Raw genomic sequence first — 27027 nt, forward strand, 5'->3', positions numbered from 1 at the left:
CAGAGGAGACACTGAAGGAGGGGAGACAGAGGAGACACTGTTGGGATGGGAGACAGAGGAGACACTGTTGGGAGGGGAGACAGAGGAGACACTGTTGGGAGGGGAGACAGAGGAGACACTGTTGGGAGGGGAGACAGAGGAGACACTGTTGGGAGGGGAGACAGAGGAGACACTGTAGGAGGGGGGACAGAGGAGACACTGTTGGGAGGGGAGACAGAGGTGACACTGTTGGGAGGGGAGACAGAGGAGACACTGTAGGAGGGGGGACAGAGGAGACACTGTTGGGAGGGGAGACAGAGGTGACACTGTTGGGAGGGGAGACAGAGGAGACACTGTAGGAGGGGGAATAGAGGATACACTATTGCAGAGGGGACAGAGGAGACACTGTTGGAGGGGGGACAGAGGAGATACTGTAGGAGGGGGACAGAGGAGACACTGCTGGAGAGGGGGCAGAGGAGACACTGTTGGAGGGGGGACAGAGGAGACACTGTAGGAGGGGGGACAGAGGAGACACTGCTGGAGAGGGGACAGAGGAGACACTGTTGTAGGGTGGGGGGGGGGGCAGGGGACACTTCAGTGTGGAGGAGGGATTCTGATAAGAAATGGACAGAGGACAGTGCTTTCAGGGGGCAGAGGACATTGCTATTGGGGAAGGGAAGAGGTCACTACAGTGGGAAGGGGGGGGTGATGTGAAGAGGGGCAGATTACACTGTTTTGGGGGGTACAGGACACTACTGGGGGAGAAGGGGGCAGAGGACACTACAGTGGAGGGGGGGTGATGTGAAGTGTGGCAGAGGACACCACTGTTGGGGGATGGGAGCAGAGATCACTGCTATGGGGGGCAGAGGTCACTACAGTGGGGGTGTGTGTGAAGGGACAGAGGACACAGCATTGGGGGTACAGGACTCTACTGTGGGGGGAAGGGGGGCAGAAGGCACTACAGTAATGAGGGGGGTGATATGAAGGGGGGCCGGGGACACTGCTGTGGGGGGGTGATGTGAAGGGGGGCAGAGGACACTTCTGTGACACGATATGGGTTCTTCAAGCCGTCTTTTTTTTGGAAGCTTGAAGTTGTGAGCAGCACAGTGGACTGTGTTTGACAGTCCCTGAAGCCCACAGTGTGTCTCACAGAGGGCTGGGAGTCTTGCAGACAGAAAATGTACCTGCTGCAGTGCCCTTGAAAGTAAATTTTGAGGCATACAGCAGGAAGAGGAGCAGGAAAACTATAAAGACCTGCACAGTTTTCCATTCGTCACCACATCGATTTGCTAAGCTGCAATATAATAAATATTGCTTTCGGGTTTAATACCATTATAAGCCTTTAGCAAACATCTGAAATTGTGTTTAGTTTTTGTCACTACAAGTGCTTTGCTTAACTGTGCTGACTGAGCATTTACAGATTTACGTACATAATAATGACAGGCAGTAATATTAGAGTAGTCCTTTTTAATGGCGGAGCCACATACACAAGGGAGAACAAAAACAGAGAAGAGGCCTGGGAATTCTTTACTCCGAAGGCTATATAGTGACTGCAAGGGCCCCTGTAGTGTTAGTTTCACTGGTGTCCATCCATATAACCTTTACATCACTGGTTGAAATTGGGGAGTATATGAAAGAGGGAGTGAGCAACCCCACCTACAGTAAATGCTTCTTTCTACTAGCAGAAAGTGTTGTAAGACCAGTCTATAGCTTCGGATTACCTTTAGAGCAAGGCATGGGACATCCAATAATTGTTGCTAGGCAATGCTAATAAAATTCAAATTGGGAAGTGATCCCATGTCCCCCTTCTGTCAGTTCCGGCATTTAGATTAGGCCTTTCTGTTTTGTGCATTCTGATCTCACCTGTTTTGTTTTTAGTTTATGTTCCCGTTTATCTGAACTGTATTGGCTTTGCATATGATTGTGACTGTTTGTGTTTCTCCTGGTTATGCAGCTTTCTCTTCCTGACTACTTTGCACAGAAATTCTGTTTTTGTCTGTCTGCCTGTGGCTTTCCGGCTAGAGAATCCTAGTATCCTTCATATACTTGGAGTTGTCTATCTGTACCTTCTACAGATCCAGTGAAGACCACGCACAGTGCCTGCCCTTCAGTGTGTCTATGCTATGTTCAGTTATCTATTGTTCTTTTGTTAATTTATACCATTTTGCTCTCATCGAGTCCTTCACATCAGGAATTCCAAAAACCCTTAGGGTTTACTAAAGGCAAATAGACTGTGCACTCTGCAAGTGTAGTTGCTCCAGAGCTTAGTAAATGAGGTGAAGCTTCACTTTGCAAAGAATACCCAATCATGTACAAGGAACATAAAAAAACTGCATTTTTGTATGCATATGTTTGGATGATGGAAGTCAGCAGAACTTCTGCAAATTTACTAAGCACTGGAGCAACTGCACTTTGCAAAGAGTCCAATCTATTTGCCTTTAGTAAATCACCCCTTAGTACCATGTTACCTGCAACATGGTTGATGCCTATGGTTGCATTAAGTAATTAAATTTAAACACATATACACTGAATGAAATAAGTATTTGATCCTCTGCTGATTTTGAATGTTTGCCCACTCACAAAGGATTGAGCCTAAAAATCGAATGGTAGGTGTATTGTAACACTGAGAGACAGAATAGCAACAAACAATTCAAAAGAAATGGATGTCTAACAAATTATGCGCTGATTTGCATGTTCATGAGGGAAAAAGTATTTGATCCCCTATCATTCAGCAGGATTTCTGGCTACCAGGTGTCTTTCATACAGGTAACAAGCTGAGATTAGAAGCAGTCTCTTAAAGGGAGTGCTGCTAATCTCATTTTGTTACCTGTATAAAAGACACCTGTCCACAGGAGCAATCAAACAATCAGATTCCAAACTCTCCACCATGGCAAAGACCAAAGAACTGTCCAAGGATGTCAGGGTCAAGATTGTAGACCTACACAAGGCTGGATTGGACTACCAAACTATCTCCAAGCAGCTTGGTGAGAAGGTGAGAACAGTTGGTGCAATCATTTGCAAATGGAAGAAACACAAAACAACTGTCGGTCTCCCTAGGTCTGGTGCACCATGCAAGATCTCACCTCTTGGAGTGTCAATGATCATGAGAACAGTGAGGAATCATCCCAGAACTACACATGAGGATCTTGTCAATGATCTCCAGGCAGCTGGGACCACAGTCATCAAGAAAACAATTGGTAACACACTATGCCGACAAGGATTGAAATCCTGCAGTGCCCGCAAGGTCCCTCTGCTCAAGAAAGCGCATGTCCAGGCCTGTCTGAAGTTTGCCACTGAACAATTTGTGAGTGGGCAAACATTCAAAATCAGCATGGGATCAAATACTTATTTCCTTCACTGTATGGAAAATGTTTTACCTGCCAAGAGATTTGTAATCTCCTTAGGGAGCATAACCAGATAATTGATTCCATTGCTTAGGTTCCAAATGCGACTTTGCAGTAGCAGCAGCAGCACACTGAAGGGTCATCACTGTGGTTTCTCCTCTTGTCAGCATTCAAAAAAGTGTTTGAGAATGCATCATATGCACCTAACTGCATTAATTGCATTGGGGTTTAGGTATACAGAGCTGAAAATAATTCAGTAGTAACTATATATTGGTGGATACTGACTTCATACATTGTAAGTATAGCTGCTCATTAAGGTAACAACCCTCCATATTCCAAATTGCTTGGGTTGGGCCATGCATTCAGGTAATTTGTTTTCCAGGTTAAGTGAAGATTGTTAAAAGAAAGGTTAAAATGTGACTGTTAAATATCTTGTTACATGTATAAATCCTCGTTCCGTTTCCTTTATGATGTAGCATTTAATATAGCAATGAGTTGTTATTTAACTCTTTCTGCTAGTTGTCATCTTTCAAGCTATAATTATTCTGTACTGCAGATGAAGTTACTTGTGGCCTTTGTGTGACCTGTTTCAGCTGTTATGCCAGCCACTTTTAATCTTCTGTTTACTTTTGATCTGGGTAAAGCTAATGGTCTGCTATTGATTGGTGCTTCAGATTCATTGCTATGCTGCCTGTTATTCTATCTCATTTTGCCCCTTACTTTGAAGTGAAGTTCCTCTTTTTTCTTCAACATTTGGATGAGTTTATGAATATTGGTGTTATGGAAATGTTTTACGCTTAATCTCGGAAAAGGCAGTTAAAGAATATACAATTAAAGAATACTAAAGACATTTTGAAAAACACTGGTAAGTATTTTAAGAACTATTATATATGCATGCAGACATAAAGCACCAGCATAATTAACCAGTTCCCAACCGACGCTATAGCCAAAAGATTGCACTGCGCGTGATCTGTGATTGCTGTATCCTTCGGACACAGCTGATCACATGACCAAGGAATAGGCCAATCACAGCTGCTTTTACCAAGTGATCGTATGTGTCCAATCACAGCTGATCACTGGGTAAATAGGAAATGCCGGTTATCGGCAGTCCTCTCTTTACGCTGACAGCGCGTGAGGAGAGGAGAGCCGGTAAGCGGCATTTTACAGAGAGACATCTACACTGATCATCAGGGCACTGATCATCAGTGTCCTAGTGATTATTGTAACACCATCAGTGTGGTCAATAGTGCCCATCAGTGCTGGCAATCAGTGCCCATCAGTTGAATCAGTGCTGCCTATCAGTGCCCAACAGTGCCCATCAATTCCCATCAGTGCCACCTAACAGTGCTGCCTATCAATGCCCATCAGTGCCGCCTATCAATGCCCGTCAGTGCCGCCTAACAGTGCCCATCAGTGCTGCCTATCAGTGCAGCCTATCAGTGCAGCCTATCAATGCCCATCAGTGAAGGAGAAAAATTGCTTATTTACGAAACTTTATAACAGAAACTAAGGAAAACTTTTTTTTTTAATGTTTGGTCTTTTTTAGTTTGTTTAGCAAAAAGTAGAAACCCCAGTGGTTATCAAATACTACCAAAAGAAAGCTCTATTTGTCTCAAAGAAAGTATACAAATTTAGTTTGGGTACAGTGTTGCATGACCGCACAATTGTCATTCAAAGTATGAGAGCGCTGAAAGCTGAAAATTGGTCTGGGCAGGAAGGGGGTAAAAGTGCCTGGTAGACAAGTGGGTAAAATGGAACTAAACCCTCCTATCCTTTACAGCCAAAGAAACTGATATTTTAGCCTCTGTTTGATCTGAAGTTGCTATGGTGCTGAACATGTGATCAGTTATGACACCAGCCATTTTATGGCTTGACAGTATGGCTTAGAGCACAGGCAAATGTTGCATCATCATTGAATGTAACTGTTTTGCGAAACAGTTAACACAGTGAGTATAGTTCCACTTTAACTGCTTGCTGCCTACCTGCCTGCAATGTACTGTGGATGGGCAGCAGCTACAGGCAAAGCAACGTACGGGTACATCGCTTTGGTTGTACTAATGCAGCGCTCCCCACCCATGGAATAAAGATCCCGGTGAATAGGACCACATGATCACAATGTTAGCAAAACTGTTATGAATCAATTTGATTCATAACAGCTCTGCTTTTTTTCCTGGTGAGCTGTGATTGGCCCTCAACTCTCACATGATACATGGGGCCAATCACCGCACTCTGCACCATGTGACCTGCTCCAGCCAATCACAGATCACTATTATTTTGAACTGTCATGTACTTAACTCATTCATAACAAGCTTTGCATTGCAGAGCAATAATCTTTATTGCTCTCTTGCAAAGCAAAGTGTATAAAAAAGTAAAAAAAAACCCTGATCACACCCCAGAGTAGTACAGTGTTAACATGGTAACATTGTATTATTCTGATAAAAGTTTTTTTTTTTAATTAAAAAAAGTAAAAAAATAAAATAAAAAAATGTGTACTGTGAATTGAAAAAAGGAGAGTTTTTTTTAACTGCTTTCCGACCGCCTGCCTGCATTGTGTGGGCAAGCAGCGGCTCTGGGCAAAGAGACCTTAAGTCGGTTTCTGTTTCAGGGTGTAACCGTGCCTGTTCCCCCTGTGCCCCCCCCCCCCCGCTGATTTAGGAAGAGAAGAGAGAACACCGCATTGTGAGTAAAAGCACTACAGTTTACATGCACACGTTAGAGTAGCACATTTAACCCTTTGATCGCCTCTATTAACCCTTTGATCACCCTGTTACCCAGCCAGTGCCATTAGTACAGTGTCAGTGTATAGAATTTTCCACTGATCACTGTATTACTGCCACAAGCGACATCAGATAACGTCAGGGTCTGTAAGTGCCCCTCCCAGCCAGGGTCAGCTAGCGTTAGATTGCTCGCACACTATCACACTTACACTATAGGTCGCTGATCACAACCATTACTAGAATAGTGTTTGTACAGATCACTATATTGATCACGAAGAGAACTATACTAGTGCCTCCTTAGTATAGTGTTCCCAAAAATGCAGTGTTAACAAGATCAGCTCCGATTTCTGCCAGCACTAACGTTTACCCTCACCGCTGTTTTTCACTGAAGACTTGTATTAATTGATTGTGGGCCAAAGCAATTTATATGCACAACAATACATCGCCACCCACCCAAATTCACCTCTTGCCAGACAATTCACATGGAAACCTATCACGGTTTCTAATTTTTAAACTTTTTTGGGCCTAACCCTCAACATGGGCATTACAAATAAGAATGAATTGCGGTAATTTTGGTCCACAGACCCGATTCATCATATGTCCGTGTTCTCTGCTGTTACATGTATGCCCAGCAAGGACCAGCAACATACTGGTGCATCACTGGACTTTGAATGGTTATACTGGGATGATAACCCCCCCTCCCCCGCCTCCTTCCACGGTTTTCTTGAGCTCTCTCACCCCACAAGGGAATCTGAAAATGCAGCCAGCAGTTCCGCTGGCTGACCATAGAGCTGATCAGACACCAAAATGGCTCCAATCATCGCTATGGCCTAAGAAAGCGGAAGCTACGAGCATTTCATCATTTTCATTTTGCCGGATATTAACAGATATTCCGTTTCGCCGGATATTAAATTAGGAAGGCATCTGATCACACCAATCTTGGTGTGATCAGATGCTTTAAGGGCAGAGGAGAGATCTAGAATTTAACAGATCCCAGATTTCTCAGAAAAGTGTACCTGTCATTGCCTGTTACTATCACAGGGGATATTTGCATTCCCCATGATAACAATAAAAGTGATCAAAAAAAGAACGTGACGGTGTAAAAAAAAAATCAAAATTAAAAATATTTTGAAAAAAATCATCCGCCCCCGCTGCTTCCCGTGCTCGTGCGAATGCAAGCATCGATCCCGTGTCGGTATGTAAACAGAGATTGCACAATGCATGTGAGGTATCATCATGAACATCAGGTGGGGGGCAGTAATTCTAGCACTAGATCTCCTGTGTAAATATAAACTGGTGACCTGAAAAAAGCTTTTAAAGCGTTGCCTATCTATAATAAAAATTAATGTAGTTTGCGTATATTTAAAGCATGTCATGTTCGGTATCTATGCAATACCCACTGTTTTATTCTCTAGGGCCATTGCTTTAAAAAAATAATGTTTGGGGATTCAAAGTAATTTTCTAGAAAAAAAAATGTTTTTTCATGTAAACAAAAATTGTCAGAAATGGCTTGTTCTTCAAGCGGTTAGAAGAGTGGGTGATGTGTGGCAGAAACTTCTAATGTTGGTCCTGAAATGCCAGGATAGTAGAAGCACCCCCCTCAATAATCCCTTTTTGGAAAGTAGACACTCCAAGGTATTTGCTAAGGGGCATGGTGAGTCTTTTGTAGATCTCATTTGTTGCCACAAGTTTTTGGAATTTTTTCCTTTCTTTTTTTTTCAAAACCCTGTGACAAAAATGATATATTGGCTACAGCGTTGCATTACCGCGCAATTACCAATTGAAATAGTGCAGTACTGCATAGCAAAAAATGGCCTGGTCAGGAAGGGGGGCAAATATTCTGGAGGGCAAGTGGTTAAAGAAGAACTGTGGCCCCCCATTAAAAAATATGCTGAAGCATTAATATTTACAGTATTCTCTTAGTTCACCTGCAAGGTCTCATAAATAAAGGATGAGCCTGACAGTGATATGCACATAATGTGGCTTTTTGTGATGGTGTGGCAACAATGCTTCACTGCTCCTAAAGTCAGTCTCATGTAGTCTGTGCTGGATCACACTGGTAGTGGCAGGTAGTGTGGTTATCAGCATTGTTACTGCTGATTCACAGCAATACACATTTACCTTGTCAAACAGCACCTGGCCACACCTAGTCCTGCCAACTGATATCTGGATAATACTGCCTTTGCTGCTAACCCCCCCACCACCACCATATATTGCAGTGTCTGTTGGGGGAGTGTAAGATGCAAAAGAAGGAGGAGCAGTCGCAACCTTACCAGGCTCCTCCATCGCAACAGGAGAACCTGGTAAGGGCAATGGTTGGAGGGCGGTTGAATCCCATTCTGCCGCCTGTAAAAGTAATCCAGCGGCTTATTAGCTACTAGAATTACTTTTACAGTGAAGGGTGTTGCTGACAGAAGATAATGATATCTTAACATTGCCATAGCTGCAGCGATGACTGAGATATTACCTTTCCAACCCAGTGACGTACCAGTACTTCATTGGGCTGGAAGTGGTGTTAAAGTATACAGCAGGATTGTCTTATCCCAGTTGCTTTTTGGCAGCCTTTAAAGTGTTAGAATAGTACCTTCTTTATATTTGTTACGTTCACAATAGCATAATTTGGAAAAAAATTTAAAATTGCAGCTTAACTATTTAGATGCCTGTTTCTGGAGACTCCAGCACTGTGAAATTCCTATTAGTTCTTTTTGTTTGTGGGTGGGCTGGGCAGCTGTGTTTCCCATAATTAACTGTGTGTACTATGCTGGCAGATCTTGTTATCTGTTGTAAACTTAATTTGACCACTATCTGTCTTTAGGCCTGGTTCGCACTAGTGCGAGCTGTGCGGTCAATGTTTGCGTAGGCTCAGGAGCCCAATCATTTGAATTGGCTGCTGTGCTCATGTTTCATGCATGGACCTTTTTAAAAACGGACTTGCAGGGAAACCACATCCCACACCTGCGATTAACCTAGCCTAACAAAGGCTTAAAGATTTAGCAGCTGGGCTTCTTGCTTTGTATGTTAATGAGAGGAGATTCACATTGTCCTCAATCTTTCTTCTGGGACAGACTAATTCTGGACTTGTTTAGAAATATTTGAAGACTTCCATAATATTTTTTTAGTATCTAAAATGTAAGAAATATATCTTTTAAAAATGTTTGCGGTATGTGCTATATGTGAATGCAAACAAATAACAAACATACAGTGAGGTATTCTCAAATTTGACTGCAAACGTAAAAATACACTTATGTCAGACTATGATCTATATGTCTGGTTTGTGTGCTAAATATGAATAGAAATGCAGATATGTCAAATAAATCTATGTAGTGTATATAGTTTACTATTACTTACTATTATGTATTGTTTCTTAGATGTGGTGGTTGTATTAGTTTTCTATTTTTAGTTTTTTTTTGTTTTTTTATTTTCTCGTAGTCTGTTATTTTCCAGCTTTATTTAACAAGCCAAGTTATCCACCAAAGTAGCAGTTAGAAGGCTGAGATAAACCATTTACCACTGACAGGGGTGCTTACAATGGTCAGCTTTCATTCATTTAAGTAAACTTTTATCTCAAGAGGAAAAAAAAAATGTTGCCGTAACAGTTAGCTGAAGTTTGGAATTAATTTGTTTGTCCATCCAAATCTGTTAGCACATCTAACACTGCCCTCTCCCCCACTGTCCAAATTTGTTTCTATAACTCCTCCATCCAGAGTGGTGACACTCTAAGACAGGAAGTGTGTTGCTGGCTGGATCACCCGGTAAAAATCACTTTAAAAAAGCCTTAAAAAAAGAAATCTAACACAGCTACCACATTTAAGCACAGGTAAGCTACAATATAATAAATGTCTGTTTTGGGGTTTAATACCATTTTAATTTCTATGAAAATAGTGTACCCTTACAAAGGAGCAGAAGATAAATTCGTTTTTTTCTTGTATAGCAGTTTTAAATATTATTTATTTAATCTATTTTTATATATATATATATATATATATATATATATATATAAATGTATTATCTTATTTGATCTGTACAAGATATGATACAAATATTTCAGATATTTTAATGTTAATAAAGTTATCAGCTGAATGTTACTTAGACTTTATAATGAACTGTCCACGGTGCTGATCAGATTTCAAGCAGGGACAATTTGTGCATTTTTTTTTATCTTAATGCTGACAAAGTCTAGAAGTCAATCAAGCAAGTTAATTTTCCAAGTTGATATTTTTTCTGTTACTAGTGTAGAGATGAAACATTGCCAGGCTTCACAGTTTGTGGCAAGTATGCCTAAAGGCATTTATCATGAGTGAATAAGGGGTCTGCCAGCATCCACATCTAGTATAACTCATACACAAAATCACAGATGTCATAAGTGGGGTAACAGAACACAAGCAGAAACAAAGTTCTTTCAAACGCCATTACTTGGGTAATTTATTTACAATTTACTACAAAAAGCACATAAAACAAACAGAACAGCAAAAAAGTGACCAAATTACAGTTATTTGACTTGGGGACTGGCAGTAGGAAATGCAGCTATATATTAATATTACAGGTACTAACATAGCTCTGTCAATTTATGATGCGCTTCACATATATTATACATTTGCATATAACCATGGCACCACCTGCCTGGAGTTTGCATGTTCTCCCTGTGCCTGCGTGGGCTTCCTCAGGGTAATCCGGTTTCCTCCCACACTCCAAAGACATGCTGGTAGGTTAATTGGATCCTGTTCTTAATTGGCCCTAGTGTGTGTATGTATGAATGTGACTTAGTGACCTTAGCAGTGACCCTGCACTTAGCAGTGTGCCAGCTATCTGGCAGGCGTGACCAGGCAATAAAGCAATAAACTGAGAGCAGCAATATAGCAAGTGTCAATCATATGAAAGTCAGGGAAACGAGCATTGACAGTGCAAAGTTCACAACATGGACAGCGGCTATGCCTTTGACAATGGCAGGACAGAATTCACAAGCTTATCCATTACTCAACTCTGATTACTCTAATTTGTGAAGTTACCCCCCATAACCATAATAAACATTGAGTTAAATAGCATGTGGAAGTATTAGGACTGCTGTTTTTGTTTTTTAGGTTTTTATTGCTCTCTATATCCTCACTAGACCAATGTCACTGGGACTAAATGTGAGGAAAAATATAACATTTTGAATTGCCACCAGAATTGGATTCGTCATGAAATCTTGCAATGGAGACATTCTAGTCACAGCTGTCGTCAACAAAATTTACCTTATATCCTGTTGTGTGTAAAGAACAGAAAGCGAAGGGAAATTTCTTGAACAGGATACAGATTGCCAAAAAAATTGATGGGTTGTAATTATTTCCTACCCTAGCAAAAATGGAAAAAAAGTTTGGGCTTTAGATATACAAAAAGCATACAATCGTACATCCATCTATCCATCCATGCACTATACATCCATTGATCCATCTGTATCTTCTGTAGTTGAAAATCAGCTCTTCTAAAAATGAGGTAAAACCAGGCCACACAAATACACTTAAGATAAGATAGATAGACTTAAAGCGGTAGCAAACAGCAAAAAAGAAATTCTAAAAGGTCTTCTCCCTGCAAGTTAAGAGCATAATGTGCTAGTATGCATTGCATACTAGCACATTATGTAAGACTTACCTGTAAACAATGCCTTCCAGCATAGCACTGTCACAGCTCCCCAAGGCTTCCATCTTCACCCGGTCTTCATTCTGGGTTTGTGAGCTGTGGCCATCTGATTGGCTGAGCTGTGATGTTGTCACTCCCGCGCATGCACGAAGGAAGTTTCAAACGCAGCACAGCTCTCTCAATGGACGGCACACTGTCCAGTGAGAGCGCAGTGTGCGCCAATGACAGCACCAAAACTTCTACAGTAAATATCTCCTAAATTGTGTACGTTTAGGAGATATTTACAGTACCTACTGGTAAGCCCTTATAAAGATGCAAAATAGCGTTTGCTTCCACTTTAAGATCAGTGTAAGACGTTAAGACTTTCACAAACCTGGACATTGTGAGAATTCAATAGTCATATTTGTAATTTGGCATCTAATGTATTCATTGTTCGTGCTTGTACAAACAGTTACAGGAGTTGCATGAATCAGTACAACAATATTGTCCTGATAGGGTAAGTAGTGGGCTAAAATGTCAGGTGGTTAATTAAGTTTTTCAAGTTAACTTGCCTAATGGGTGGTAAGGGTTAAGTTAGAATTGGGCTTAGAGTATGGCATTTTAGAAATACAGTATGTTGAAAGGTTAGGTTAAGGCCTACGGTTATGAGGTGTGATAGGGCTATGTGTTATTGCTATTTTAAATATAAAGGGTTATCTTGAAAGACCAGAATTTATTGTTGAAAGTGTGAAATGTAGGTTTTGTTTTTGGCACCGTCTATCCCAAACCCAAATGTGTACTGTATCAGATTTTGGGGACCAATAACTAATGTATCTCTAGTCATTGTCACACACCATATATTTTTCACAATCTCTTTTTTTTTCTTCTCTTCTCTTCTTCTTCTTCTTTTGTGCACCTTATGCTGGAAGATATCAATGCTTTCCAAATTTAAACATACACTGGAAATTAAATGACATGAAATATGTGTGTTTGTTCACTATAATAAACACATTCCTATATTTGAATTTCTGTAGATTTTTTTACTCTGTTAGGACAGCTAATATTTACAGAGGCACTTGTAAACTTTCGGCATACAGTCAGTTTCCAAAGTTGGTGTACAGTACAGCAGATGTCACTCCATTTGCTTAAGTCCTACTGACATTTGGAGATGTGGATTAATTGAGCTGCAGAATGAAATTTAATTAAAATTAAATAGAAGCTTGGCCATTGTATCTGTTCATTTTGCACACTCTGATGTGTGTATTTGAAGTGAACATCGCAGTTAATATGTTTGATTAGGAGAGTATGTGAGGAAATTGGAGTCTATACTTTGTTTTAGGCAAAAAGGTAACAATAAAAGCAGATGTCATACCCAGACCTTCTCATTTAGAGATGCTTACCATTAAAAAATTTGCTGTACCACTAATTTGTGTGAATTGGGCCCCAAACTCACACCAATATCAAACGTTCACTCTGTAAATCAGGAAATCCGCAAAGTAAGGTTTATTCACACTTTAAGGGTTTTGCGTGCATGTGTGTGGTGGTACTTGGTAATGGGGTAAAGAAAATCAAAAACGGGCAAAGAATGAAGATTATAAGAATATAACAGAAAAAATATTTTCAGATTTTTTTATTGTTTATTTTATTTATCACAGGTACTTATATAGTACTGTCAATTTATGCAGCGCTTTACATATATATTGTACATTCATATCAGTCCCTAACCCTCAAGGAACTTACAATCTAAGGTTCCTAACTTACATTCATACATACACATATTATGGCCATTTTAGACAGCAGCCAATTAACCTAAGAGCATGTCTTTGGAGTGTGGTAGTAGGCCTGAGTACCCGGAGGAAACCCATGCAGCCACAGGGAGAACATGCAACTTCCATGCAGGTAGTGCCATGGTTGAGATTTGATTTTGTTCTTGTGTTTCTTCTGCCATGGGGGGGTGGTGGCGGGGATTAGGGGTTATGCACAGATAGATTGGCCACATTTGATTGCTGCGGGTGAAAAAACAAGTTTTATGCTTGAACATATGTAAAAGAGGAGATATATATATATCAGATGCAAAGGTTTATTTCCTAATAGAGAGTCCCCAACTGTTTTTCTGTTTTGTAGCTGTAGCCAGCCATCATTTAGGTGAAAAGAAAATTGTCCTGAGGCACTGGCATTAGGGGAACATTCAAATTAACATAATGTTTATTTATGGTAGGAGAAGTCAGTATCACAAATAGCAGCTAGTGACCATATCAGCAACGTGGATGGTTGATGGACCCTCTGAAAATATTTTGTGTATAGTGATTAATAGATTTATTTATATAATAAGGTGGGTTTTTTTGTTTTTTTTTAATACAGTGGACTCATTATAGGATAGCACAGGCAAAGACTAGGTAACACAGCAGCTTCAAGTGGTACAGTTGGTGCTGGTGGCAGTGGCTGCTGTGGATTATAGAGTCAGTTTCTTTTTCCCCAGCTATTGGTGGTTTCAGTGATTGGCATATGACCATGAGATGGATAGCATAAAGTTTAAACTTTTCTAGTGTTTGTTCATTTTAAATAAAATAAACCTCCTAATGCCTGTGAGTAACAGACTGTTCTGTTTTAAGGCAATGATGCCACCAGCTGCCCGTAACATTCTTGGAATGTGTACCAATCTTGACAAGTTCTGGGAGCTGATTCAATCCATAGGTTCAGTAGTCCATAGAGATAATGGCCATTTTTTTCAAAGACCATGATGCAATCAAATACAGCCATCACTATCCAGTCCATCTAATACCTAAGGCTTCGGTTTGTCACATCTGAGTGTCGCTGAAAATTTGAAGAACACTCCAATGGCATTTTTTCTATTGCATTTTGTATTTTATTACACCGATAGTGTGTGGACCATCTATCATCATTATTCATAGGAACCTACATCCCAAACTTTGATAAAAACCTAGACACTGGAATACGTTCCATGAAACACCTTGGAACTTTACTGCTATCAACCTTTCATATTTGTAATGAAACCACCAAATATTTTTATTGTTAACAATCATATTTTTTATACCTAAAATGGCAAAATCCTTAAAAGATCATAAATTGCTCCAGTAACTACCCCCTCTTTCCAATATATGTGAGGTTTGGGGGGAGGAGTCAAAATGATGGGGTTTGTACTACTGTATTACTAATGAATATGACATATTTCAGATACTCATATGTCCTCATTATTGCAGATACATGGTTGCCGATGGAAGTTGGAATTCTGTATGCATTTTGTAGGCTTGTGTCCACTTCTTCAGGTGTTACACAAGGTGCATGTCTATAATTATTACAAATATTTACAAATATTAATATCACCGAATATCATATTACCATCTATATCAACGATATGCAAAGGTATAGAGTGAGGTCCTCTAAAAAATTACAAATAATTGACATATTATGAAAAGTTGTGCATAGTGCATTACAATAGAGTAGACTAGTCAAAAAACATATCGTATATTAGTCAGGTGCAATCAAACGTAGGAATCTAGGATGGTAAAATTCATAGGAAGATACATAAGACAAGATCACAGCTTCTTAGAAGACATTTCAGAAATAGTATTTAAAAGAGACACATCCTTAAAAGACCAAGTAATACAAATTCACTATCAAGGAAATCAGAGAAGTGACCCAATTTAAAACCTAGGTATGTTTAACTGTGAAGGTTTTGCCTACTGAAAATATATTCTGATAAAAGGATAGAACAGACTACCTGATGGATCTGGGCACCACCCCAGGCATTATGTGCATTGCAAAACATAGGAGTAATTTACTATATATTTGATGTGTTGGTGAGTTCTACGTCAGAAAGACCAAAAAGCCTTTCTGGAATAGAATTCCCTGTCACATCTATGATATAAAAAATGGAGATTTGAGCACACCAATAGAACTAAAGAAAAAAACGTAAGAATACATTCACTGGTATTGTGTTTTCTTAAAATAAAAATATGTGACTTTTGTTACCAAAAATATAAAATACAGTCCTCTTCAACTTAGAAATTTTCATGTGGGGTCTAGTAAAAACAGGTCTAAGCCTGAGATGTAGATGCAGAAAGCAAGTTGCATTTTGCCTACAGTTTTTAAAAAACAGAAATTGCACTTTGAGCACTTAGAGCAGTAAAGTAGTAGTCTTCCACACTCATATTGTAACTTTTTCTAGGAGATCAGTCATTTGCATCTGTTCCTGCAGGTGAGGGATCTCACTCTCTCTCTCTATGTATTTACACTTAATGGCAACTTTATAAGTTACATGTTCTTGGTAAAACACATAATTAAACAGCAGTAATCCATATGGCTGCAAGTAAACGTTTACAGAAATGTAATATTTGATGTGTGGTCTTTTGCCCTCTGACATATTTTGCCAAAAGTGACTTACCACTGCCAATTGAGGGTGTTCTTCTATGGGGTTTCTGGCCAGAAATTCAGTTGTATATAGTAAAATATATTTTGTCAAAATTCCTTTATTTTCATTTTGAATCATTTCTGGAAATTTAAATCCTATGCAGTCTTTTTTTTTTATCTCTTGAGCACTTCAGTGGTGTGATATCTCCAATAAAATCCCAGTTCCATTGATCTGCGGCTGCAAATACAATAAACCAAATGATGGCTTTATTCTTCTCTAATGGATTCTCCATAGTATAGAATAAACAAATAATTAGGTAGCTGAACTATAGGAGACACATTCATCTTGGCCTTGTGTGAGAGGCAAAGATGCAAAACTACTGCAGGATATTTTTTTCCATTGGAGTACATAGGAATTTGCTGAAAATATCCCACTAGTATCTACCAAACAATAAAATATAATTGTTTGGGTGGTGGTGCTTTATTACTAGCTAGTTCTTTTAATTCTGATAAGCACCTGACAATTCATAAACAATCATAATAATATAATGATACATTATGATTTCTAGATATTTTGGAATTAAGAAATCAACTTTATATTTAGATAAAGTTGGTAAAAATGAAAAAAAAAATGTTGCTATTGGCATTTTACCTTGTCGGCATAGAATGTGTGGCTGTGCCTTGGCTTCACAAGCTTCTGATTATCGTATGTAATCTTTGCATACGTCCTTGTTTCACCTGTAGCATTTCCTGCAGTAATGGCCACTGTATTCCTTGACTATAATGAGCTGCTCTTTACAGAAGGACCTGCTTATATAAGGAACATGCTTAGAGGTAATGCCTCTTCATTCTTCCCTTTCTATCTCCTTTTTTTTTTGGAACCACAATCCGCAAAGTGTGGCAAGTAATAGATTTAAATTTGCTAAGTGCATTTACTCCTTTGTGCCGCCATAAAGAGAATCTATTACTGTAAAATTGAGGCTTGGTTTCAAATTGCACCATTATGAAGTTTTCTTCCAGCAATGTTTTGTCTCTAATACACTTCCCTCATTGTAATTCTGTTACAAACCTGATGTCTAGCATCAAGTCTCACAATAATTATTTTAAATTGCTACTAGGAACAGAAGTCCTGGTGGGATATATTACTACCATTCTAACAAGATGAATTTCAATGCACTTGTAACCATATTATAGTGGATTATGAAAGAAAGAACATCTTTGAGTTTTTGGCATTCAAGCATACATGTAACCTTCAAATATTATTCTGCTCTGAACTGCAGCCTTCATCATACAATTTAGGCCATTAAAATAAAGCAAGGGGTTAGATGGAAAAAAATGCTGGGGTTAGTTTAGAAATGATAGCGAGAGAAGTTAGTTTTAATGTCATATTTTATTCATATGGTTCCCAGTTTTAGATGATGTGTTCAGCATCCTTCAGGAGCCAGCTCTGCTTCTAGTTGCCTTAACCCCGTGAGTGTTAAATATACCCTCTGGCATAACTAGAGGAGCTCTCATTGTTATGAGTGGGCTGTCAGGATGACATATGGAGAGGCAGCTTCCTCAGCACCTGATTTCTCTCTATTATTACTTAGCTGTATTCATTTTCATAGTTTCTCTCATTCTCATTCTTTGTAACCAGCTGTAAGCATCTTAAGCTAATCAAAGAATCACAGATACAATTCTCATATACCCTCAAGGGTCCAGAGAGACCCTTTGCTACACACCAAATTCAGAAAGTTCTTTCCCAAAATTTTAGCTTTAGAGAAACTTAATAAACAAGAAAACTTTTACTTTAATTCCTTTGAAATGTCACAATGATATGACAATTATGTATCTGGCTTATTGCAGAGGTAGTTAAGGGAGAGGCATGGGGTTTACAGAATAGAAAAAAAAAAATACACATCCATACTCACCTCTATGCTGCAACCTCATGATATTGCAACTGTCCCACATTGGCTCTAAACCCAAGAATGGAGTGACCACTTGACCACTGATTTTTCAGTTCTCTGTTTGCTGAGATTGTAGTGACTGTCAACCACTGTTCTCTGCTCTGCTCTGCTCTGCTCCTCCAGCGCTTACTGGAATGCTGGGCTGGAGGGGGGACGACTTAGCTGGCTTCAGCTCTCAGCTGCACACTGATAGCTGGAGGCAGCTATCAGTCAGGCAGCTGGGTGGATCCTGGCAATATTGTCAGGATCCTTCAAGAGCCAGGAGCAACTCTGCCTGCTGTAAGCTGCCTTTGGGTCACAGGATAGCAAAAGTAAGTGTACTCCTGCTACCTACAAGGGAAGTATGGCCAAAAAAGCTTTGCCGCTTTTGTTTTTCATTTTTTCTTTTTCCCTGTTTCAAAAGCTAGATGACCTTCAGTGGTGTAAATGTCTTGGGATGTCATGGGATGCAATCTCAAGGGGTCTGCCTTGGATTCACTTGGCCACAAGCGGTGGTTATTGAGCTGTTTTCTAACTGGCCACAAGCTGATAAATCAGATAAATATTTCAGTGGCTTTCCAAAAGTTTTACCTGCCAAAACAACTACCTACTAATCACTATGTGGAATTTGTATAAAAAGTAAATGTATGTAAAGGGCCTACTGATTTCTTTTTTTTTTTTTTGTCCGAGTGCATTAGGCCAGATTTACTAAAGAGTGAAATTAGCTTGCTTGTCATATTTTAACTTATTTTCTCATGCAAAACTTTTTTCTAAATTAATCTGATTCACTAAGAGTGTAGGAACCACTCTAAATGCTACAGGCATGTACACACTACATAGGGATATGCTTTGTTCATGTTTTCATTTTAAAGGTTTACAACCACTTTATTAAAAACATTTTTAATTGCAAACTTCCATAATTTATCCTGTTTTCTATTATTGTTCTTTATTTTGGTGGGTAATGCAGGATACTCCTTCCTTACCATGGCTAATGACAACTTGTCTAGCTGATCAGTCAAAGGCCAGCAATCATTCCTCTGCCTGTTATCGTTTGACTTCCTGCAACAGCTAATGCTTATTCAGGGTTTCTCAATTCTATGGTCATTGAGTTGGGTTTTTCTGCTCACCATTACACATATATGGTGTGAACAGGGTACATGCAGGGGTGTACAGAAAAAGGCAGCTGGATAGACTTCTGATTCTAATACTGATAATTAAAGGAAAAAACTCTCATTGCTGACTGACTTTTCATTGTTTTCTGTGCCAGTCCATTGATGATGTCTACATCAGATTTCCCTTCTCTCCTGAGATCCCCATTTCTCCAAATCCATCCCCTGAGATTTTCCAAACTCTTGCAAGATCTACCAGTTTTCTCTCAAGGTCTCCCTGGAAAGCATTGGTAATGTAGCCTTCCAAGGGGACAGCTGTAAGTCACTGGCTATGTCACCAGAGTCTAAGAAAACCAACATGTTGAATTTTGTCCCACTCTTTTTTGTAGAATTGTTTTAAATCAGTCACATTGGCGGGTTTTCTTGCATGAACGGCACTTCTGACATCATTGCTTACTACGTGTGAAATCTGTGAATGATCACAGAGGTCACATGGTACAAGGCTATTCACAACAGCCTTGTACCATGTGACAAGCTGTGACCAATCACAGCTCACTCAGTAGTTCTCAATGGCTGCAAGAATGCAGACAGTGAGAAAGAGAAATGGTTGCTTTTACATCCTATATGGGTGTAAAAGCAATCAGTGTAAAAAAAAAAATCTTCATCACACCCCAAAAGTAGTACAGTGTCACCATGGTGACACTGTACTGCTAGGGTGACAGTATATAAAAAAAAAAAAAAATGTAAATTATTATGTTTGGTTATAAACTAAACTGGCTTTTTTTTTTTACTAAAAAGATAACGGAATAAATTTTGGCCAACATTTATGATGAAATATTATTTATTTGCAAAATTTTATAAGAAAAACACTTTTTTCAAAATTTTTGGATATTTTCATTTACATAGCAAAAAAAATAAAAATCCAAGCGGTGAATAAATACAACCAAAATAAAGTTTTATCTGTCTCAAAAAAATGGTAAAAAATTCATATGGGTACAGTGTTGCATGACCACGCAATTGTCATTCAAAGTGTGATAGCGCTGAAAGCTGAAAATTGCCCTGGGCAGGAAGGGGGTAAAAGTGTCCGGACTGGAAGTGGTTTAAAAGTGCATTTTGTATTTATTCTAGTGAGCTTTTGTGTAATATTAAAATGTGTTTGATTAATCATTTAAGTGTGACAAATATGCAAAACAAACCATGAAAAGGGCAAATACTTTTTCACAGCACTGTAGTTCTACTGCAACATAAGCAGGTGTTCTCAAATCACCAGTTTACCAGGCGGTCTGGTGTACTACAGCTAGAAATACTGTATACTTTTACTCAGTTTCCTAATTTGCTTATGCTGCATGGATGTACTGTACCTTTAAATATTTTGTGTGAAAAATACACTCCATTAAAGCGGTCATTTAACAGTCTTGCACATGTGTCAGAATACAAAACAAAAGACACTCTTCCTCCTTTGCATGACAGCTGAGGACAAACAGACACACAGCATGACTCTGGAAGTTTGCTAATTTCTGTTTAAGTAACTCTCCTGTCTTCAGAAACATCAGATAAAAAATTAAATAGGTTTTATTTGGAGATGCAAATATCTCCAGAAATATCTTTGTTTATGCTGAAAAAAGCTTGTTATCCCTAATAATATAATAAGGTTTTTAAAGCTGGCACAAATGAACACAGATGCTCAAATGAGCTCACTGTAATGCAGCGGCAGGCACAGTTGGTGACATACACAGACACATCTATATCTGCCAAAATGCCAAAAAAGAGCAAATCAGTTAAATTCAATATAAAATTATAGACTTTGTAGATACTACCTTTCTTTTCCGTGCATTCTGGATTTAAACATTTTTTATTTTAATATTGCTTTAGTTGTGCAATGTTTCCTCCTACGGTCACTGTTATAATTGGTGCCAGCAGAGTTTGTTTAGGAGCGGATTGCAAGTTTTTTTTTTTTTTAATAACGATGCGTGTTTTTTAAATGGTGCTCCAGGCTGCACAAAGACCCCTCACTTGAAAACCTCTCACCAGTATACTGGATATTGCAAAGGTTTTTAATTCAGGTGAATGCAACAGCGTTCTTGCCATAAGGCAGAGGACAAAATTTGCAGCTATTGTATTCATCTTCACAGAAGTAGCAAGAAGAGATCCTCTTGACTGTTATAATCACTTCCTCTATAAAGACATCCTTTATGTGTACTTCAGATTTGTAAAGTACAACTAAATAGAACTATTAAATAACTGCAAGCAGGCAGCTCAGTGTACATTCTTGGCACACCTCGATGCCAGAATGAATGTACTCCTGTACAGATATATGGGAGTTATCTTATTCCAACCTGACCAGTTAACACGGCTGAGGATCCTTAGCTGGGAAAAAAAACAGGTGAAGTTGTCAGCATCGGCATAAAGCGGAGGGGAGGGTAGTTTACTTCTGCTTGAACTTTTCTAGGGTTTATTAGTGACAAGGTTGAAGTATGTATGCAGAATGTGTAAACTTTGGACTCATCAGTTAGATCACACAACTCCAACATATAAAACTGGGAATACCAAAAAAAATCATTTTTTGATGTATAAATTGAGTATGATGGAAAGTTAGAAAACTCTCCCATGTTCTAAGTGCCCATTCATGACTTATCTTAATGAATCCACAAATCTTACTGTCAAATCGTTAAACTTTCCTTTCTGTTCTGTGAAAATGCATGTGGTAGGAATTATTCTTACAATTGCAAGAATAACTCCAAATGTTCCTATTTACATGATGTACTGTATTACATTACCTATTTTAGAGTATTATCATGAAACTGAAAGCCAGAATGTACTATTGGTTGGCACATGCCTTCACAGGGGGAGCTCTCACTCACCTATATGGGCCAAAAAGAGCCAACTGGGAAGAAGACATGTTTTTTTTTGTTAAAAAAGCTGCAGGGAGTCTTGTGATTCATTTTTGTAGTTTATGCATGTCTTGTCCCCTACAGCTCTAAAGGTACATTTACCCACAAGTTGTCTTAGGTGGCAATGTGTAACCTGGTTTGGTTTTGTTACACGGCAAACAAAGGCAATGGCTCACAAATACCTTACAGTAAATATGAGCAGGGCCCTCGAACCCCTTGTGTATTGTTTTGTTACTGTATTGTCTCATGTTCTGTCCCCCACTATAAGGTACAGCGCTGAGCAAACCTTCCAGCGCTATATAAATACTGTATAATAATAATAATAATATAGCTTTCTTCTAAATTTTAGCTATGCTTTTTTTTGTTTCAGCTCATAGTTAAAAAGAATATATCATTTTGAATGTTTGACGAGCATTCTAAAATAATCAAAATGGCAGGAAGTAGAAAGGTTTTGTCATTGAATTGTGACCCTCACAGAGCCACCTCTGCCCTATAGTTAGCAAATTCAGGATGTAAAATAAGTGTATTCTCTGATATGAGCCTTTGTAGAAAGATCTACAGTCTATGCTTTATACATAATCTCCTTTGAATAAAATGAGTTAATGAAAAGTTAATATCTAAAGTTAATATGCATAAAATGTATTTTGGATTAATTTGGAAGTGTTGAACAATTTCCAAGTACTTTGAGCCAACTGTCTAGATTATTGCAGACAATTTACACCCATACTAGCTGAGAAATCAGAGGACACAGGGAGAAGACACTATCCTGCAGCAGTCTATTCATACTACATTGCTGGTGCCTGCGCTGGGGAGATAACAAGGATGCTTACCCATGGACCTCTCAGGGTTAATCTGAGAGGATGGAAATGTGAAATGCAGTTAAAACTGAAAACTCATAAGAGTGAAATAAAGTAATGCCTTAAGAGTGAGCTCATAAGTCCCATGGGATGAGTGCATCCTTTGGCTTAAAAACAAAGTGAGCTTTAATTAGGAATTAAAATGAAGTTGGATCTTTTCTAGCTTGCAATAAACTTATACTGCGTTCTTTGAACTTCAAGGAAAATGTTAACCTGTTCCCCTTGGTGAAAGAATTTAAATGTATAAATGTTAAAATGTGTCGTTCAGATTCATACTTTTAATCAGGTAGTGTTCACCAGTAACATCATTTTCATTGGCATTTTGTTGCTATGGGGCATGATTATAAAGAATTATGATGGACATTCACAGGACAATTGCCCCAATTATGCCCGCATATTCACAGGTCAAATATAATTCATCAAAATGTTGCTTAATGGTAAAAGGTGTTTACCAAAATATTTGCCCTGTATATAAAAAGAGGAATATTACATTTACTATTGTTCTATTGTGGACCACAATGGGTAAAATACCAACTATGGTAGGAGTAGAATTTTGTATATTGTATCTTTATTATACAGACTTGTATCACCTTTTGTTGACTGATAATGTAAATATTCCATTATTATGAACTTTGAAAGTTAGTATCAGTACTGCACCTTCTGTATTCCCTTGTCTTGGATTTCCACTGTAATAGTGTAAATATATCTGAAATCATTGGCACTCACTGTGAACATCTTCTGTACAGTTCTTGAGGAAAAAAAAAGATTGACCTGACAGGATTTTTTCCATCAAATGTTTCATGGCTATTTTTTATCAGAGAATAAGTGCAGGTACTCACTGGCCTCCTTGAATGCTTGTGGGCATGGCTAAAAGTGGACTTAATCAATCAAGTGGGTGGTGCTTCACAGCGTATGGCTCCCATTTGCTTTGCTATATATAGTATTTTTGATAAAATAGGTCCTGGGAATACACTGAGGATTGAGTGGGGAATACATAAGCCACATTGTTTATTTCAGTGGCAGCAATAGGTACCTCCAGTATTGGTGTCAGTGGGATTAATAGAACTTCCAGAATTGGTGTCAGTGGCTGCAATTTAAAACGCCAGCATTGGTGTCGGTGGTATTAACTATTTCTAACAGAACTTCCAGAATTGGTGTCAGTGGCTGCAATTTAAAACGCCAGCATTGGTGTCGGTGGTATTAACTATTTATAACAGAACTTTTTTTTTTAATTGGAAGCGGAACTTTACTCTATCAACATCATTTTTAAAGGATAAGTTCACATTTTGACCAAAAATAATAAATGCACATTTTATGCAGGTGAAATAAAATGTATTATTTTTGGTTGCAGGAGCCTATAAACCTTTGCACCAGTGATCAGCAGATCGCTGGTGCCATGAGGTCTCCTGCAGACCTGTCAGTATATCTTCTTGCCCATACAGGATCAACAAACTACCACAGTGCTCCACAGAACACTGTGAATGAATGACGCGACCATGTGGGAAGAGCCCTGCACAGCTGCACTGTTTTTAAAAAGTGACAACTAGTACAGGGAATTTTGGTAGCATTAGTAAATATCATGTTTACTTCTTTTAAAAGTTTATTTTACTTTTATTCTGTTACTTCCTGTTTTCCAGGCCTAGGCAAATAATGTCATACATCCCAAGAGACTTCAGGAAAGGAGGAGGGGCTTTCTCAGCTAAGCGCACGTTCCTACCTACGTGCCTGAGCTAAGGGCGGATGGATTCCAGGAAGTAATCCTACATGAATCATCTGCCCTTACTCAAGATGGCCACAGCCATATACGCTGGGGTTGTTTTTAACCTCCTTGGCGGTATGATTCTTTCCGATTTTTGGTGCTGAAAGCGGTACCATTTGTTTGCATGGAAATCTGTAGTTTTTTATTGTAGGCCTGTAATTCTTAGGAATAACTCACTGAAATCTGTCCAAACAAGAGTCTAGTAAACATCCCGGGTATGATAAAATTTGAAACACGTAATCATAAATTATAATTTAATAAATAATCATAAAAAATAATAATATAATAATAATACATTTAATTCAATAATATAATCAAACCAAAAACACTGAAATGTGAAATATAGCGCCAAGTTAGCACATTGCTGAGCAAAGTCGCAAAATCGTTTTCAGTGTCTGATGACGAATTTCCCCACAAATCATTATCACTCAATTCTGCAAGTGGTTCTGATTTACTATCGCTGTTCTCTAGCTGGTCTAAACCCGCTTTTGACCTAAAGGGACACTTTTTGGATGGCATTGACGTTTCTCAGTTTCAAGGCAGAAAGAACAGACAAAATGCAGGCAGGGCGCAGGACAAAGCATTAGGGACAAGATGTATGTGAAATCGGTTGAGACAGCAATGTTTTACTATGTAAAATGTAAAAAAAAAAAATACTTTTTTTTTAAATTTTTAAATGTCACAGGGACAGGACACAGAAGCCGGATTCCGGCATCGGCCGGGGGAGATGGCCGGGGACGCTGCAGGGGACACATCGCGGGAGCGCAGGGTAAGGTAGGTGAAGAACAAATGCCGGAGCAGTGCCGCATGGTATTCCCGAGTGTAGCTCGGGGTTACCGTTGTGGTACTGAAATGTTACCCCGAGCTACACTCGGGAATACCGCCAAGGAGGTTAAAAGTGATTTCTCAGCAAAATAAAACACGGAGACATGGATAGATGGCTGAGTTTGCTTTGAATATTAAAAATGAATTAAATACTGTTTTTGGTGCTTAGATACAGTTGAGCTCCACTATAAAGCAGAGCTGCACCCAAAAGGGAAAGTTTCACATTAAGGACTGGTCCCCTGCTCCCCGTTAAGGATTGAATGGGGGGAGCGGGTACCCGATATTGACAGGTACCTGCTCTCACTTCCGCTGCTATCGCCTAGATGATTGGAAGCGGAAGTTGTCCTCCACCCTTCCCTCCCTGTAGTCTTCTGGGACATGTGACAGGTCCCAGAAGACTACAGGACCATTCAGAAAGCGCATGGCTACTCGGTCATGCACAGTGGAAACCCGACTGTGAAGCCGCAAGCTGTCAGAGCTGGGTGCCCACACTGAAGATGATGGTACCGGGAACACAGGACAACCAGTGAAATGGGCTGCGGGCAGGACACTGCGGGATCAAGAGACAGGTGAGTGGCTGTTTTTTAAAAATCAACAGCTACAGTTTTTATAGCTGATGACTTTTTTTTAACGTTTGACTAAAAGTCCGCTTTAAGGAGTGTAAACAATAGGTAATTGTCTTGAGGTGTATCCCAACCCTAGGTATTGCTGTACTTCCAGCCACTGCGGATTAGAGAGCTGTGACTCTCATGCAGGGAAGAACTAGTGTCATTTATATACCCCCTCTCTCCTTGGCCATACAGAGAGTGCTGTGCAAGAAAAAGATGATTAAAAAATGACCTTGAACAGTAATTTGTAATGCTCTTCGGTGAGCTTCCAACCACCCACAGAGCCAAGTCCAAAAAAGGGGAACAGAGCCATGCTTGACAGCTGAGGGTCCACAATACAGGAACAGACCAGACCAGACCTTGCTTCAGATGAGTCCTGGAGTCATACCTTAAGAGGGGTTATCTCTTACATGCGCATATTGATTGTGCATCTGGTGAGTGCACAATCTTATATCGTTTTTGGATATTGCCACATATCGTTTTTGGTTATCACTATGTTTCAACAGGGATCTGACTGATCCTCCACTTCACTCCACCTACTGGGAGATTGTGAACTGAGCACTTACACCATATCAAGTCACGCCAGTAGTGACATCATAAGAACTATATCTTGCTTGCATTTAGCCCTATACAGTCAGGTCCATAAATATTGGGACATTGACACAATTCTAACATTTTTGGCTCTATACACCACCACAATGGACTTGCTGAAGACAAAACTGAAGGGAAAATGCCCCAAGAACAAGCAGGAACTGAAGACAGTGGCAGTGGAGGCCTGGCAGAGCATCACCAGGGATGAAACCCAGTGTCTGGTGATGAGTATATGTTCCAGACTTCGGGCTGTAATTGACTGCAAAGGATTTGCAACCAAGTATTAAAAAGTGAAAGTTTGATTTATGATTATTATTCTGTCCCATTACTTTGGTTCCTTAACAAGTGGGAGGCACATATGCATACTGTTGTAATTCCTACACCGTTCACCTGATTTGGATGTAAATACCCTCAAATTAAAGCTGGCAGTCTGCAGTTAAAGCACATCTTGTT

The 27027-nt window shown here is 39.3% G+C and overlaps 1 protein-coding gene and 1 long non-coding RNA gene across 2 annotated transcripts in view; one reads left to right on the forward strand and one right to left on the reverse strand.

Moving 5' to 3' along the window:
- The window catches only part of KIAA0825 (KIAA0825 ortholog), a 515459-nt gene that overhangs the window by 373477 nt on the left and 114955 nt on the right, over window positions 1-27027 (forward strand). The window lies entirely within an intron of this gene.
- Window positions 13324-16776, reverse strand: LOC149460893 (uncharacterized). The gene is made up of 3 exons (XR_016313019.1): window positions 16659-16776; window positions 16041-16244; window positions 13324-13641 (listed from the first exon to the last, which is right to left on the reverse strand). It is a non-coding gene; the product is annotated as an uncharacterized LOC149460893 (long non-coding RNA).

Source organism: Staurois parvus, unplaced genomic scaffold (assembly GCF_062004578.1).
Source record: "Staurois parvus isolate SC_StPar_1 unplaced genomic scaffold, SC_StPar_1.0 ptg000218l, whole genome shotgun sequence".
Taxonomy (NCBI): domain Eukaryota; kingdom Metazoa; phylum Chordata; class Amphibia; order Anura; family Ranidae; genus Staurois; species Staurois parvus.